The sequence below is a fragment of the Austrofundulus limnaeus genome, unplaced genomic scaffold, assembly GCF_001266775.1.
Source record: "Austrofundulus limnaeus strain Quisiro unplaced genomic scaffold, Austrofundulus_limnaeus-1.0 Scaffold72, whole genome shotgun sequence".
Taxonomy (NCBI): domain Eukaryota; kingdom Metazoa; phylum Chordata; class Actinopteri; order Cyprinodontiformes; family Rivulidae; genus Austrofundulus; species Austrofundulus limnaeus.
This window is the reverse complement of record NW_013952474.1, coordinates 1,737,584-1,753,726: the sequence shown is the minus strand read 5'-3', so window position 1 is coordinate 1,753,726 and position 16,143 is coordinate 1,737,584. Positions and strand designations below refer to the sequence as shown.

At 39.1% G+C, this 16,143-nt stretch overlaps 1 protein-coding gene across 4 annotated transcripts in view; it reads right to left on the bottom strand.

Annotated features, from left to right (window-relative positions):
• Window positions 1-16,143, bottom strand: part of LOC106519169 (helix-loop-helix protein 2) — a 37,825-nt gene that overhangs the window by 16,802 nt on the left and 4,880 nt on the right. For 3 of the 4 annotated variants that reach the window (XM_014010727.1, XM_014010725.1, XM_014010729.1), the window contains exon 2: window positions 2,235-2,304. The gene's annotated coding sequence lies outside the window, so the exon portion shown is untranslated. Of the gene's footprint in view, window positions 1-2,234; window positions 2,423-16,143 lie in introns of those variants that run through there. The other variant, XM_014010728.1, reaches the window with a different exon arrangement.

The window sequence follows — 16,143 nt, the reverse complement described above, 5'->3', positions numbered from 1 at the left end:
CCCCCATTGGGTTTAGAGGCGAGAGATCAGTTCAGGGTGGAAGAGAGCTGGTGTTTGGCCTGAGGGGCCCTTGGACACAGATTCTGTCATTGTTCCACAGCTGCCACTCCACCCCCACCAACTCCACTCCACTCAACTCCACTCGGCGGCCATCCTCACCTTAAGGGTGTCCCCCTGCTACCCCGCCTCCCTAATGAAGAGTGACACGCGTCCGGAGGATCTGATCTGAAGCCGGCTCTCTTGCCTCCTTCGTTTTGTCTCCCATTATTGACTGCGGCGGCTCACACTGAGTCGCCGTGATGAGACCGCTGTATACCCGAGAGGCATTGCTCCCAAATCAGAAAGGGTGGGTCGTGGGGGGGGCTCAAAGGGCAGATGCGATTGTATGGATTCACGAGGACCTAATTGTCTTTATTCATGAGCTGTGTGATTGATATTAGGCAAAAATGAGACACTCTAATTGTTCTCATATGAGGAATTTCTTACAGGCCCACACACTAGATAATACGAGCCTGCAAGCACACACACACACACACACACACACACACACACACACACACACACAGCTGGGTGAAATATCAAACTGACAACTCCTGAAGGGCATCTACGCAGCAGTCTCCCGACATATCACTTGAAATAATTCGCATTGCTTTGTTGTCCTTTCTGACAGTTTCTTGCCTCTGCGTCATCCAAAGAACAATAACAAGAAAAAAATGTAAATACTTATTGAAATAAATATTAGGGAACTTCTTTTTACATCTACAACTGCTTAATCTTTGGGGTCAAGATTCAAGATGGCTGCCACAGTTAGCTAACCTTAGCAAACACAAACATAAATGTTGATGTTGTCGTAGATATGAATACATTTCGGCATTACCAAATAGAGTCAATGCTAACTGTCTATTAGCAAAATACCACATGAGCTAACYATTTTTATTTCTACTCTTGACGTTTTTAAACACTGTACTAGTTCAAAACATTCAGCACAGTGGTGGGCACAGCTAACCAAATACTTAGCTTTGCTCACTCATAATCTGCTAACTGAAAATAGACTTAAATCTAACTAGGGTTAGCGTTACCAGATTTAAAGTTGACAAAACTTAATTCAGTGGAAGTCAGTTGGTCCACTAATGATAAATATAGCCTCACAGATGGCAAACTGCTAAACGTGTAAATTTTTAAAAATAATCTAACACTAACAGCTAATTGTTAATCGCTAAGACAACTGTCACTCAGTTTGTTTCATCTCCTTCAAGCTGAAGACTGGTGGGACTGACACAAACCTGATGATGTTAGATATTTAGTTAGCTGTTCGTGAACATAGTTGACAAAACTTAATTTAGCTAAAGCTAACTGATCTGCTAACGGTTTTCAAAGTTAGTGAAAAAGCTAATCCACTAAATAAATAATCAGTTCCACTTACGGTTGCCAACTCAGCCCCTACAAAAGATGGGACTGCTTCACAGGGGGTGGGACTTAATGATGTTATGCATCAATTATGGCATCACAACACTATATTTCTTATCTCACCAACATCTGAGTTACATCCACCTAAAGACAATTTATTCTTGAAACTATTTCATGATGGATTAAAAAGAAGGATTTAACCAGCATGTTTTTGCTGGTCTCTGATTGGCTTAGATGCCCTTTACTATAGACATGTTTGTCAGAGATCTGTAATAAGCTGACAACAGCAAAGCATGTCCTGTTTTTGCCCTTTGCCCTTTTGATTTTTTTTCCAAGTGCTTGTTATTATTATTTTTGTGATTATTTCAACTTTTCTACATTTACTTGTTCAAGAAAAAATTAATTTAAAAAAAGTAAATCAAAACTACAACTATAAACACTACATGTTTTGTATATTTTATGTTTCATATTTCTTATTTCCACCATGTATTCAATGGTGAAGTCAAATGTGCCATCAAATAGTTTGATAATATATTTGTGGGAAGATTTATATTAATTTATTATAAACATAGGGTCATCCACCACTCTAACAACAGCCTTTAGGATTTGTTCATATACGYCCTAAATCAGATTTTTTTATGACAGTCTGAACGTAACAAATCAGATTTTTTTCAAATTGGACCAAAGCCTTTTTCGTATGTGGTACTAAAACAGATATCTGATGTTTTTCAAAGCAACTGCAGTCTAAATGTTCATTTCTTATTTCATTTGACTTACKTCTGTGAGGTGGGGGTAAACAGATTGATCCATACAATAAAGACACTAACCTTGATTCATGCAGTAGCTCCACGTCTTCAGCTACAGAGCAGAAGTCCAGTTGCTTCATGTCCTGGATAACTGTGAATCCACAGAAATATATAACAGTAATATTTGTCTCTCTCTGACTGTATCCATACTAAAGTTAATGTATCGATACTTCCCGCACATCGCTTTGTTCGATAAATACAAGCTGCACCAAAGCAGCTAACCAGAGGCAGGTTCAGATGTAAACAGTGAACTAAACAAGCATGTCAGATAATTATTTAACCAGCTTTGACTGAACAACAACTTCAGAATCAATGCAGCTTGTGCCAAAGGTCAGTAAACAGGCTAATGAAACTGCTACCTGTGTTGCTGTCAGGTGTCACAAGGCTCCCTTCACTCAAAGGGGTAACACGAGCATGACAGCCATTTCAATGCCCTCAGTGTTTTGAATGGTCGTTGCATTTGGCCATTTCAGTACAGTCCCTTACGGTCCCACTTCAGCTCAGGGCACTGTACAAATGCTTACCTGACTGTCGTAATGTGATTGCAGGATGTATTCAGAATACGAGTGAAATTGTGTCTCGTCAATGTGGTTACGCAATGAAAATCTCGTCTTTTTCATACATGTCAACTTGTATCGATTGACGAAAATTACACACATTTTCCTCCATTTTGCATGTTTATGGAAAAATATCACAGATTTTTGTTTTAAATTCAGTTCCAAATGTATTTTATGTCTTAGAGCCTGTAGGATGTAAACTAAAACCCAATAAATAAAATTAAATAACCACCTCCAACCCACTCTGCCACACCACAACATCGTACCAAAAAAATCCATGCTTTTCTTGTGTTGAGACTCTGACACCCCACTTCCCGCTTACATCAAATGAGACTACAGATTTGAAAACTACAGATTTTTGAAGGTCAGATAAACATAAATGTCAGAAAGAGTTGCCAGGAATGCTCTTCACACTTCCTTCAAGACCCCATTCTGTGCATGACCCTCTCTTTCAGAACTAATGTCTAAGTATTGCATGACTGGTCAGAACTTCTTGAGTGTGATTATACAAAAAAACAAAGAAAAAAAACGCTAATCTGTGCCATCTTTAAAAATAAGCTGTCAAAATAAAGATAAAAAAACTGAAATCTGAAAATGTTCTTAGTTTATTTTGACTAAATTTAGACTTAATCCCTGATTAGATTTGATTTAATGGGTCACATGTTCTCGAAAACATTTTACCAACATTAGTATCACAARTCTGGGACAAACTTTCAACATATCAGTGATAGTTGAAGGGAAAGCCCATCTGTCCGTACTAGAAAAACTGACCTACTGGAACAGTTTTGCTCCCCGTGATGCACACCACTGAACCATTATCCAACTCCTTAAGGAAAAACACCTTGAGTGGTCAGGTAAGCATGAATTAACATGTTTTGTGGGTTTATTTAGGCCATCATATACACAAACGCACACGGACACACACCCCCCAAAAACCAAGATCAAAGAGTGTGTGAGTACACGTATGCAGGTGCGTGTGAGCACAAATGTGCGCCCATCAGTGTAATGTGATAAGCTCCAGCAAAGCACATACCTGATGCCATTAAATGCAATTTCCCATGTGAGTCAGCCGAACCATTTGTCAGCTGCTAACACTGCACGCTTTATTAAAAACCTCATCCGCTTCAATTAACTGCACCCGCAAAGCAGTTTAACTCCACTCTAATCCTGTCAAGATGTTTAAACAGGCCGTACGTACAGTAGCTACATCATTTCAAACCCTGTAAGGGAGGGTGTTTTTCCCCCCACACAGCCTTTTTTAATCATCATTTTAAGTTGGGGTTAAGCTCAGTTCAGAGGAACTTTACTGCAAAGCAGCTGAAAAGGATTCTGGGATTTGAAAAAGTTTGATTCTGCGTCAAGTTGGTTCAAACAAATAATCACATTTGTTTTGCTGTGGTTGATACTTGCGTGTCGATTCTTAAAACCCATTTCTTGTGCGTAATCGTAAAAAATTGAATCGCATGCCGACTGTAAAATCACACTTTAATTTTTGTGCAATAACCAGCAGCTGTGTCCTCCTGTTCGGTTTGTCGCTTTGGTTTAACATGGTTCTGAGTGACAGGAGGCTCAGTTTTGACCTGTGCACAAAATAAAAATGTGAGTTTGAAAAATGTTAAATTCAAAAGGGAAAAAAAAATAGCTGCTGGTGCTTTGTCTTCATACGTCATCTCTCCCATTTAGAGGAATAGTTTGAGAGAAAAGTTTGTACATTCCTGAACAAGCTTCTGCCCCCAAGACCTTACTCTGGACCAAGAAGATGGATGGATGGATGGATGGATGGATGGATGGATGGATGGATGGATGGATGGACAGACAAACGGTGGATAGATGGATGGATGGATGGATGGATGGATGGATGGATGGATGAACAGATGGATGGACAGACAAACGGTGGATAGATGGATAAATAGATGGATGGATGGATGGATGGACAGACAATTAGATGGATAAATAGATGGATAAATAGATGGATAAATAGATGGATGGATGGATAGATGGATGGACAGACAATTAGATGGATAAATAGATGGATAAATAGATGGGTAGATAGATGGATGATCGATCTATGGAGGGATGAACATGATTCTAGAATTAATTCCTGCCATCTAAAAACAGCTGAAGACTTCAAACTTTCATAGCAGTTCTCACAAAGGTTATTATTTAAACATTTAGGGTTTGGTTTACTTGGTTATTTCAACAGAAAAATTATGATATTCCTGCTGGAAGTGCTACTGCTTGCCGCTGCTGTTGCCACGGACATATGAGTTTAATTTGTGCAATAACATTATGTAGAGGATTATTGAAACTACTAAGGTTRAGGAGTACAGGAAACTACCCTGAACCTAATTGCCCGACCATTTTTGAGCCGTGGTTTTTTGCATTTCCACTGAGGCTGAAGTTCAGGGCTGATGAGGCAAATAACTTCAGCTGGCATGTGTCTCCTCTTAAACACTGCACTGCTGAAGTGTCGCACATGGTCAAATAAATATCAAATTGTTTTAACGAGGCTAACTCATGAAGCATAATAAACTGAACTTTGTTGACACATGTAACTGTAGGAAACTTAAAATTACTTTAAATAATCATTCCTGAAACTACAGAGAGGTGTAGGGAAGGGGCGCAAAACTTTAACCTTAACAGAATCAAAGGAATCTAAATCTAGAATGTAGTGACTTCAAACTTTAAAGAAACGTGAGCAGATTTATAAAGCTACTGTGATGGAACTAGGGCTGCCACAAACGATTATTTTTATAATCGATTAATCACCGATTATTTTTTCGATTAGTCYACTAATCAGATCATATGCTAATTGAATATAAAACATACAGCTTATCACGTCAGAATGCAGCTGCTATTATATAACCATGGTTAGATTTTAGCTGTATGCTAACTAAAAATAATTGCTGTGTAAGGCAAGTTCTGCTCTGCAGATATTGCACAGGTTTCTCTTTCATTTTCTTAAAATGATCCCACACTTTTGAGCTCCGTTGCTGGGTAGCCATGATACCAGAGCCTGTCTGTGTAATGTCTTGTGACGTCCACAGCCTACCCCAGTTAGCACTACTGTGCATGTGTGTCAAGGACAGAAAGGCAGATGTGGCAGTGGAAGGTGTCAAAGAGTTTGGAGAGAAAACCAAAGTAAAGAACAACAACAAAAAAAAAAAAAGAAAAAGAAACCGATTAATCGATTATTAAATTAGTCATCGATGATTTTAATAATCGATTAGTCATCAATTAATCGATTAATTGATTAATCGCGGCAGCCCTAGATGGAACCCTAATACATTTGGGTCTGGTGGGACAGGAAAGACTACCAGTGAGTAAACATACACCTGGGTAACCCTGGTTCCTGTATTAAAACAGAAAGGGGTCAAAAAAATMACAAAGAAAATTACCAAGGTTCCTGAAAACGTTTCCTACCAAGTAAACTAAGTGTCCAGATTTACTGTCTAAAAGTATTGAAAATACAGGAATTAGGAAATGTTAGGGTTGGGCTGAGCAATAAAACCAAATCAACGAGTATATTGCAATAGACCTGTGATCAATATCAACAGAAAATCTGTCTGYTAGGATGTCAATAATTTCACTGAACTCCAATCTAGAACAGCCCAGCATTCTGGGGGATGTAGGCAGAGGAAAGGCTTTATCCACAGCCAGACTGGTGGCATCAACTAACTCACTCTCTCTTTGGTCAGCTAGCAACAACCTGTTGAGTAACATGRATAGTAGCAGTTTCATGATTCGCCGCCGTGCCTCATGACTGCTTCAAATAAATAAATAAATAAAAAGAATGACGTGGAGGAGGAGAAAATGTGTGCAACAGGAATAAGTGAAACATAAAAACTAAATTATCAACATCAACTGATATGAAACACTTGTACCATGATTAGGTAAACTGCAAGTTATCAYTTAATGAATTAAAGTTGATTGATCTTATCAATCGACTAATGATTATTTGATAAGTGGAGATTTTCTGAAAAACCTGAGTTTTCTCTTGTATCAAGTGTTTTTCCATAACACGAAGGGATATTTTTTATAACATGCTGAAAAGAAGCACATCATTATGCTGTATTTTTACAGTTTATTTTGCCAGCTGTATTAAATACTGACTGAATAAACAAAAAATGTGGATTTCTCACATTTTATTAAACTTGGACACTTGTATAAAATATAACAATGCAAACATCTATTAGGTTGCTGAATGGGAAAAAAAGATAAAAAGAATGTCTGGCTAAAACAAAGATTTGTTTAACTCTGAGGGGAAAGGGGGTCTAGCTGGATTCCAGGTGTTCTCTGTGGACGAGACCTGCTTACCTCTGGGACAACATAAACATCCTAGGTTCTCCTGAGCTCAGATCTGATACTTGGTTCTATTGAACCAGCCAGCGTGGTTCTGGAGAAGGTGGGCAGGCTGTGTCGTTTCCCCTCTGCACTGTCAGTCGAACCTCTGAGTGCAGCTCCACACAGACCAAAACTGACCAAACTAAAGACAAACTACACACTAACTATAAAATATGAGCACGATGAAAATTACAAATATTACAAATTTAAATAAATTTTACTGCTCTTCACTGTCCCTCCATTGCCGCCGAACTTCATTCAACTTTCATGTCTTTATTTTCTTCTACCTGTAGATTTTTTGCTGCTTAACAAATAACTTTGGGCCTTGGTCAGAAAAATTATCGGGGGATTTCTATTTTTTTGGCTCAGGAGAGAACGATGAAACTTAACAGCAGACTGCCGTGTTTTTTTCCACAGTTTCATGTTTCTTGTTCACTACATTGGACGTCATTTTTCTAAAAAAAAAAGTGTATATTATTTATCACAACTCCAGTTTTACTTGGCCTATCTGTTAATAGAAAAAAAAACTGGTTTAAAGTTTYAAGTCTAACACTAAGAACTGAGAGCAGCCAAGCTAAAATGRACAAAATATTAAGATTAATCAGGTCAAAGATTAAATCCTAAAATCATCTTCTGCCACACCCATTCTTCGAAGAGAAGAAAATAATTACATAATAAAAACCTGAAGAAATCTTTCATAAATGAACCCTCATCGAAGGTTGAACACAGTGTTCCCCCAAGGATGCCACACATGCACAAGCTCTCAGTTTTGCACACACACATTTCACAAACACACACAAAAGTGCGCACACTCATGGCTGTGCCAGCAGGGAGGTGATGGTTAGCATGGTGCCGGCGCCGGGGGATGCTGGGTGGGGTTTACAGGGAAGTGAGAGGTGTAAATTGGGTGAGTGCTGGGTGCCGAGCCTTCTGAGTGAAGGCTCGGCACTCTTCCTCTAGATGCTTCGTCACTCAGCCCCCCCGTCCCCCCACAACGAGACCCAGGTGGCAGGTAGACGAGGGGAAAAGCAGTTTGTCTCAGCTCGTCGTTGTGTTTGTATCAGGACTGCTCCTGTCCAACACACCTGATTGGATAAACGCCACAGCGAGAGGCAGAACGTCCAGCACAGAGCTGGGAATGTGAAGCTACTGACCACGGGGTAAACAGGTTTACGCCATAATTTCATATCGTCCCACTTGACGTTGATGAAATTTGAAAGTGTAATCAGCGAAACGAAAGCGGCGGGCGAGCAGGTGTGACTTGCCTTTGATCGTAGCGGAGACCAATTGCAATTAGACCTAAAATGGCTTGACGGCGGTACCAGGGGGCCGTTTGCAGATTATGTATTTTTAATCAGAGCTGTTAGCATCTGTGATGGATGCCCGTTTTACTCATACCAGCGTCTGATGGTGTATGTCACATTTGCTATAACGGTGAATTATTGTCATGTGTGTAAGCTGTCCATTAACCGCATGAAGAGTCACTCATCCCCCTGATACCTGTGTACTACACAGCCTCAGAACACTGATAAAACTTTGTTTACACTCAAAAACTATCCCAAAACATCAATAGAAAAGAATAATTAGAAAGTTATTTTGGGAACTAATAAAGGGAGGATTCATTATATAGTTTCAAAGCAACCATCATTTATCTTATTTAAGACAGAAAATCTTTGAGAGCTTCTCTGTTTTCTCAGCTAACAATTTTAATTCCACAATCAGTGACAGTTTACCTATTGCAGCCTAAATACATATTAGCATTACGGCCTTTAGGTGTTTTGGAGAGATCACCTCCTAACAAATGTCATTTTAGAAAAATTTTTTCAATAGCTAATTTTCACTCATTAGTTTTAATTTTTACACTTAAATACATTTTATGTCAGAAATTTCCTTTTGATACTTAAGTACAATAAATGTCAGATACGTTATTTTCTATTTTCTAAAGAAGACTTTAACTTTTAACAAAGTAATTTTATAGTAAGATACTTTAACTCAAGTATCCCATTGAGGTACTACAAATCTGTCAGAATCTACCCCAAGGTCTTTTCCTAGTGGGAAGTAGTTCAAAGTTCAAAGATCAAAGTTTTGCCAAGACCCAAGTCCGAAGATCCACAAAGGCTTTGGTAAAGAGAAATGGGGCTTTGCAAACTAAAAGAGGACATCTCGACACCCCTCTAGCTAAAGACCTGATTTAGGCCACGCACACTATCAGAAATGAACGATATACTGTTTGAGCGTCATTATTGAAATGTACAGTACGGGGAGGCTGGGGTGTAGTGGTAGAGCAGCCGGCTTGGGACCCAATAGTCACAGGTTCGACTCCCCACCATGCCCACATGTCGTGGTGTTATTGAGCAAGACACCTACCTACATAGCTGCCCACTGCTCCAGTTGGGTGTTCATCAAGTGTGTGTCATGGTCTGTGTTTATTTTCCTTAGTTTTCTAGTGTTTTCAGTGTTCCCCTGTGTTTCTCAGCCCAGCTGTCCCACATCTCCTTGATTGTCACCCTTGTGTTTCTCCCCAGGTGTGTTCTGTTTAGTAATTAGTTTTCTGTGTATTTAAGCCCTGCCCTGTTTCTGTCTTTTGTCAGATCATTGTCGTGTTTGTCTGTCCTGGTTCCTTGTGCTTTGTTCCCCTCGTGCCTGATGATCAACATTATTTTGTAAGTTTGCTGCCAGCAGCCCTCTTTTTGTTATTTATTAAACCTTTTTGTTACATTTTGAAACCTTGCCTGCGCCCTGGATCTATCCTTGCCAAATCCCTTCAGTGTGATGGCTCAAATGCAGAGTACAAATTCCGTCATTGAATGGGAACATACGTACACTGATGACAATGCTCGAATCAAATCAAAGTATTATGTGTGCAGAGTAGTCATATTGCTGGTCCTGTGATGTAGGAGGAAAATTAAATCAACATGTTATCTAGGACTTTGTACTCACCTCGGAAAAGGTGGAGTCATTTCTACCTTCTCCTCTCTGTCAACACTCTTTGGTTTCATTTAAAAGAGTCGATCATCAGATATTGTCCAAGATTAACCTACAGGGTGGATATAGCTCACTCAGAAGTGATCTTACACTCAGTACCGACTCGGTGCCTTGCACCGAGGACCTATCCACGTCATCATTTACCCAGAATGCTTTGCGTGTAAATAAAATGGCCCCATCCGTGTAATATATTTTTAAACTTTAAGTTTAAAAATGATAAAAACTAAACATCCTACAGTATTTTTACAGTCTTTATTTTACAGTTAAAATGTATGTTTATTAACTACACTCTAATGCTACAACTAACCAGGGATCCCTTAACTTCAATAAGGAAGTCACAGAACTGAAATGGTCGGTGTGTGTAACTGCTGGCTGGTACGATGTAAAGATGAAGTCAGTCATCAGATTCAAAATCTTAAAGAATCACATATTTTACATGTAATACTAAATGTTAACGTTGTCAAATTATCCGCTATTCTTGTTTGGATTCTGTGACTTAATGTGTATACGTACACAGTATTGGACACATATTTTTAATACTGAGCTTATACAAACATTTACAGTAGAACAAATTGTTTTAACGTAATGAGCTGAGCTTTTGAAAACACTCAGTTTTCTTCTTATCAAGGAACACCTTATTACAGTTTACATAACATATTCAATTCAAGGCCAAAGTCTGTATTTGTCAGCGTGTGTGTGTGTGTGTGTGTGTGTGGCCCCTAACTCGACCATGTGCTAACTCCACACAGCTGCAGAGCCCCCTTGAGGGTTCGTAGCACAGGCAACAGAGGAAGAGCAAAGATGGTGGGGGGTGGGGGGTGAATYACGCTGAACATTTATTTCCATCTCGCGCCGCTCTGGCAAAGACATGGAGCACCTCTGTGGTCGTGTGTCTCCAGTGCTTTCGCTCAATCTTTTTTGGCCTGTCAGTTGGGGTTTTCGTCAGAGAATTCTCCCGGCGCCGAGGTTGGGAGGCCGATTGTGTACTTCGGTGTGAAAAATGTGCTTCCTCTGCGTGATAATGTATGCATACAGGAGATTAGAGGACGAGACAAGTTGACTCTTCAGAAGGGGGAATTATCGCAAACGAAATTTGATTGTTTCCTTTTTCGGTGCATGTAAAACAAACTACAAATTAAAAGCATTCTTGAAAGAATCCCCCGCTGCTTTTCATGTCAGAGCTTTAAACTAAAATCCTCTTARGATGAGAAATGATTGATATAAAGTTGTTTTGGTCAAATCTCTTACATGATGTTATGTTCAGTCTGATACAAAATTATGAGCTCGTGTGCTTCATATCTAACCCTATTGAGCCATAACAGCTGTCAAAACACAGCATTTTTAAAAAAGGTWTTTAATTAGATTTTTTTGCACATCTACAGTAAAATGACCACTGAATAAAGCACTCTTTACTACTCAAAAGACTAGAGTAGGCCTGTCACAATAAAAAATAAATCAATCGTATGATAAATTCAACTGAGGAAGATAAATTAAAAAGAAGACAATAATTTTCATTTGCCTGTTTCTGTTTTCTTCGTGTCTCCCTCTTTTTTTACTTCTTCGCACAGAGAGGAGTGTTCTCTGGTGTCAGGTACATATTTGTCAGGTGCATGGTCTCTAACCTCTGTAGCAGGAGAGCCCGTAAACAGGCCTTTATCCAGAGGAGCGTCTTCAGTTTTCTGATGCCTTCACACAGCTGGTGACGCCTTGGGATTACCGACAGTTGTTTTTTCTTTTTACACTGTGTACATTTTAATGTAAACTTCTGTAAACAGGGGTTGTTATATCATTAAATTCGTTTAAACTGGTCTCCAATGATATTACCGCTAAGACAATTTATCGTCCAGTAAAATGTGTTATCGTGACAGGCCTAGCCTAGAGAGTGATTTGTAATAAATGACTAAAATTAACAAAGTCATGTTTTGTTGCCAGCAGCCACAAGTTTGTTTACATTCGAACCCTGAAGAGTTCACTTCAGACAGTCTTGATACTCAGTCTGTAAAAACACAGATGTGAGCAGAGTCAGAGGAAGAACGATGGAAAGAGAAAAAGAGAAAAGGTAAAGTTCTCTCTTCTTCTGAAAAGAAGCCCACTAAGCTGTGAAGACATAAGTCAACGGAAGTAGAGTCAGTTTGCAGGAAATCCAGTCGTGGAGCATGGAAGATAATATTGGAGCTAAAGATCACCTGCAAATAAGCCGAAATGTTAATAAACTCTAGAGAATTTCTGATTGTCTGTTGATCATAACTAATAATGACAGAAAGTAAAACTATGGTAACTGACTGTAGCTTATCATAGCTGATTGTGACTAACCACAAATGAACATAACAATAACTGTAGAAATTATTTGTAAATGAAGGTGAGGAATATTTGCTGTTTTCTAAGGCAGTGGTTCCCAACCTTTTTGGACTTGTGTACCCCCTGAGCCACTTCGTCATACCACTAGTACCCTCTCTGTCAAACGTTATGATTCTCCAAAACTATGATGCACAACAGATAATTATTAAATGAAAATTATTTATTGAACCCCCTAGAACATTTAATTCTCAGGCATTTTATTCTTTTCAGCTCAAATTAAACAAAAAGATAAAAAAGTTTTCTTGAAATTAAATAAGTAATTAAATACATAAACCAGGTAAAGGCAGGTGCAYGAAGCAGCAGCATCCAAAATACATTGTATTGTCCAAAATACATCAAATACCCCAAATGAGCAAATTCTAAGAGATTCTGCGTTTATACATGATTCCATTTTGTGTCGGTTTTGTGATTCTGTTTGCATTTTACACATTGCGGAAATCATAGGGCCCTACATACATCAGTCCTATTTTTATTTTTTATTTTTTTTGCACACCTGGGAAATTTTCACGRACCSCCTGTAATATGCTTGCATACCCCTGGTTGGGAATCACTGTTCTAAGGGAATCTTTACAAAAACCCTAATGAGTTTGAGGCAAATTAACATTTATTTGATTGTAAAGAAATGGTAGAATCATAGAAATTCAAATGAAAACCACTGATAAATCATGTATTATCTATTATAGAATCGTTAGATTAGCTGTAGTTGTCATTTTGAATTAGTCTGAGTCCAATACATAATTAGTTGTGGAAGCAGTGATTATTTCTTTTAGTTTCATTAAAGTGCACACACACAGACCAGGGCAAAAGCATTATCACCTTTACCTTCTAAAACCATTGATAGCAAATGTCCTCCTTTTTCATGTTTTATTTTAATAAAGAAGAGCTTTCTTTGTGAAAGAACATTGATTGCTACATTTGGACTGAGRGTCTCAGCCTGAAAGTGGTGAAGAAGTCGTCTCTGGTTCCCCGAATATCCCTGTCAATCAAACCCCGTTTCCTCCGAGTGCGTTTTCTATCTGTCAAGGGTCACAGAAAGTGAGGATGAGTCCCATCCCTCCCTCCCCCTCCTCCTCACCAACTCCTCCACCTGCATCCCTCCCTCCTTCCCCGCTCCTTAGAGGTGCACCTCCACCTTGTGCATCACGTCTGGGCATGACCTGTTGCTAGGTAACCCTGGGTCACAGCTGCACACTGTGGCAGACCTTTTTTTTTATTTATCAGTGAGTTATGTGGGAGACGGGGGCTGTAATTTATTAGTTTGATATTGGGCAGCCGGCGCAAGTTTGGGATTGTAAAAAGAGGAGACGTCTGTAGCTCATCAAAATGCTCATTCTGATCCGGGGSCCTCGGTCCATTGAAGAGATTCACAACAGAGGGGATGGAGACATTATAAATTCATCCGCCTTTTTTTACTAAGAAAATCAAGCATCTCCAACAACAAAGCCAATGGTAATGCACTTTCCATGCTGGTAATTGAACAGATGTGGTCAGCGCTCAGAGCACGCTGGGACAAGAATTCATCTTGGTACAATATGTGACCGATTCGTGTCCAAGGATGAAGTGGGCGCCGACGAGTGGTGCTGTCCAGCTTTGTAGTCAGGATCCAACCCTCCCAGAATACAGTCATCACCAAACTTACATCAGAACAATCATCTTAAGACGATAAATCAGTTAAATTAGCCACAAACATACAGCAGGCGTTTYGTTTTTCAAATTCAAATMGATTTTGGATTCACATTTAGGGAAATATGTGTTTCTGTTGGTAAAACTGGAGTTCTGTGTATGTTGTGAACAATCATTATCTTACCTGTTGCAGAATGCTCTTTGAGCATCATGACAGGGTTGATGAGCAGACGGCTATCAGTAAAATGGACGACAGTGTAYAAGTTTATAAATTAACATTCCTATAAGCAGCAGCAAAATGTTGAAGATTTATTATTTTACAACGGCAGTTGTTCAATTCGGCCTCGGTTCTATTCATGCTAGCRGTTAGCTTAAGGTGACTCAYTTTCTGTCATTAAATCTGGGGACATTTCCAGCTCGGAGGAATTAAATGTGATCAAAGTGAAATGAAGAAATGGGGACRGTTATCGGTTAATTTATTTTTAAATGTTTATCCATATTTAAACAATAAAATCAAGAGTAGCAACAGGAATATATCTCCATGCCGTTGTTAGCACATCATAATAGTAAAAACAAACAAACAAACAAATTAATAGTAGTTGTAATAGAGTATTAAAACTCAGGGTATACTAACATTAGTGAGCATGCTTACTTTGTGAGCGAATGTGAATATATCCCAACATTAGATTAAAACATACAAATTTTACAATTTCATAAGATTTTTGTTCCAGATACCCTTCAGTAGTTGGTTATTTTTAGATGGGGTCATCCTAGTATGTTTTTTTTATTATTTAACTAGTAAACTATATTTAACAAAAAAATTTATTTGGAGTTATAAGCCCATCCAACAGGAGAAATGCAAAGARACGTGAATACATGTTCCAACACATTTCAAGTCTGAAGGCATGTGATATAAAATGTAACACCATGGTAAGAGGGTAGCGCGTCGCCACGCAAACATACATCAACTGAAGGCTAGACCAGTGGTTCCCAAACTTTTCAGCGTTTGACCCACAAAATAACAGTAGCAGAGACCTGAGCCCACAACTGTTTTTGGATGATAAAACATATGTATCAGGTCAACTAAACATGGGCATAGTAACAATATTTATTATTCTACATTTATACATTTTAGGCAACTAAGACAAAAATGTAATTAATTTAGAAAATCTTTTCAGGACCCCACCTTGATTTTTCAGGACCCCACTTTGGGTCCCGACCCCAACTTTGYGAACCACTGGGCTAGACCATCTCATTTCACACTCACAGTCATTTTATGCAGCCTACCCAGACTACATTGGCTGTGACCTCTGTGGGCCGCGGTCTAGGTTGGCTGCAGCCCCTGAACTGAGACACAGCCTGTATGATTGCTTGGATAATTTGTAGGTCTGCTACCATTAGCTTATAGGTTTGCAGTGTTTAGCTCGTGGTTTAGTRATAGTTATTAGCTTATAGATTWGCTAGGGTTAACTTGTAGGTTATGCTACAATTAGCTTGTAGGTTGGATAGGTATAGCTTGTAGGTTTGATATTGTWATCTTGGAGGTTTGCTAGCTAGTAGGTTTGAAAGGATTAGCTTGTAGGTTTGCTGTGTTTATCTTGTACGTCTGCTTCGTTTAGCTTATAGGTTTGCTAGGGTTATCTTGTAGGTTATGCTACAATTAGCTTGTAGGTTTGATAGGTTTAGCTTGTATGTCTGTTACCATAAGCTTGTGGGCCTGCTACAGTTAGCTTGTAGGTTTGCTGTGTTTAGCTTGTATGTCTGCTACGGTTAACTTATAGGTTTGCTAGGATTAGCTTGTAGGTTTGATAGGTTTAGCTTGTAGGTTTGATAGGTTTAGCTTGTACGTCTGTTACTATTAGCTTGTGGGTTTGATAGGGTTAGCTTGTGGGTCTGCTACAGTTAGCTTGTAGGTCTGCTATCATTGTCTTATAGGTTTGCTAGAGTTAGCTTGTAAGTCTGCTAGGGATACCTAAATGGAAGTGTTTGGCTGTGTCCAAAAAGACAGGCCGGGTCCTCCGGAGGACCCAGACTACCCGGTCGAGGTGGGCCAGGTCCTTGGT